The sequence below is a fragment of the Heterodontus francisci genome, unplaced genomic scaffold (assembly GCF_036365525.1).
Source record: "Heterodontus francisci isolate sHetFra1 unplaced genomic scaffold, sHetFra1.hap1 HAP1_SCAFFOLD_43, whole genome shotgun sequence".
NCBI classification, from domain to species: domain Eukaryota; kingdom Metazoa; phylum Chordata; class Chondrichthyes; order Heterodontiformes; family Heterodontidae; genus Heterodontus; species Heterodontus francisci.
In genome coordinates, this window is record NW_027141852.1 from 20,441,347 (window position 1) to 20,443,262 (window position 1,916).

A 1,916-nucleotide genomic window follows, 5' to 3' on the forward strand; every position below is an offset into this window, starting at 1 on the left:
AAACAATGGAGATAGCACATCCCTGAAACATTGTTCCGATAGAAAACTGAGAAATAAGAACTGAGCGTGGAAATTGAACGGATCCAGAAATAAGAACTTTAATCTATTAAAGTCGATTTTGAAATTGAACAATACACGAACAGTTCCGAAAGGTCACTGACCCGAAACATTAACTCTGCTTCTCTTTCAACAGATGCTGCCAGACCTGCTGAGTGGTTCCAGCATTTCTTGTTTTTATCCCAACAGAGCGAACTCTCTTCTGATATAAAATCCAGCAGCTTGAGCTGCTGTAAAACTTCACTGAGCCTGACGTGATTTGAACACGCAACCCTTTGATGTGGAGTCAGACGCGCTACCGTTGCGCCACAAGCTCACAAACAGAGAGCTGTGTCCCATTCTTGATAGAATCACTTCTTGTTTCGATTCAGTGAATTGCAATTTAATTCAATCCTCATCTGCTCTCCACTCTGTCAGTTCAATACTTTATTCAAACTGATACTTGGAGTTCTGTTTTACAGGGTGTCTTCTGTTTAAGTATTTACTGGACTCACTACTCTGATTAATCAGACTTTTTGCTGCTAACTGCTGCTTGATACAAAGTGCCCATGAGTTCAGGAATTTCTCCTGGGGAACTGAGTCGGATTTGGCTCAACCATTAAATCCACAAAGTTATTGTCACTGCTGCTGTGCAGGATTTAAAGGAAGGGATTGACCCAAAATGGTTTTAAATGATTACTGACAAATCAGGGCAAAAGGCAGGGCTGACTCCTGTCCAAAATACTGATCAAAACTTTCAGTTTTAAGGAGGTGATGGAGTGTTACAGGTGGAGGAGTTTAGGCAGGAATTCCAGAACACCAGGCTTATATAAATATTGCATCATTTTCTCATGTACCTGCTATTGGACCAGAGGATTTTCCAAAATTTTACATCAACATAAATAAGGTTATTAGAAGCAAGTAAAAATCATTAAAATGGTCCAACATGTTCTGGATTGTTTTCTCTAATACCAGCTGTACAATCACCACAAATTTAATGTAGCTTCACACGGTGGGATTGCGTGTTCTATAAATGCACTTTGAACCCAATAACTTGATTTATTTCTAATGGGTTGGCTGGAGGTACATGATCATCTAAATATTTAAGAATTTTATGTGAAATGAATGCAAGGAAAAGCATTAGGGTGTGATTTACTGGATAACAGCGGAGCTGGCAATGTTTGGGAAATACTTGCTTGCAGCCAAAGCACACATTGACAATTTGGAATTGTGTGACAATGAATCCTAAATGAGGAAAATAGACTCTGCCTCTGTCACCAGGTGGGCTTAAAACACCAACGCTACAGGTAATAGCTGAACACACTAACCGATTGTATGACAGAGTTAGTCGCTATCATTAAGTACCCTGAGCCAGGGTGGCAACGAACAGATCTCTTCCCCGTTCCACACGATTTCCGACATGTTCGCTGTACCTTCTACTGTGAAAACAGACACAAAATATTTGTGTAAACTCTACCATTTTCTTTCTCCCCACAATAAATTTCTTGTCTCTGCATCGAAGGAATCTGTTTGTTATTGTTGAGCTTTTTGTATACTAGTAAAACCTTTTATAACTTGTTTCTTGACAGTTTACTCTCAGATTCCATTTTCTCCCTCTTTATCAATTTCCTACTCCTCATTTGGTGTTTTTTTTTAAATCCTCCCAATTCTTAATATTAATATTAACTTGGCATCAGGTGGCAGGACTGTATCTCCAACGCAGAAGTCCTCAAGGCAGCCAACATTAACAACAACAACAAACAAGAACAAAGAACAGTACAGCACAGGAACAGGCCATTCGGCCCTCCAAGCCTGCGCTGATCTTGATGCCTGCCTAAACTAACACCTTCTGCACTTCCGGGGCCCATATCCCTCTATTC

The 1,916-nt window shown here is 40.1% G+C and overlaps 1 non-coding gene across 1 annotated transcript; it reads right to left on the reverse strand.

Moving 5' to 3' along the window:
* Window positions 1-301: 301 nt before the first annotated feature.
* trnaw-cca (transfer RNA tryptophan (anticodon CCA)) lies at window positions 302-373 on the reverse strand. Its single transcript has one exon. It is a non-coding gene; the product is annotated as a tRNA-Trp (tRNA).
* Between the last annotated feature and the right edge of the window lie 1,543 nt (window positions 374-1,916).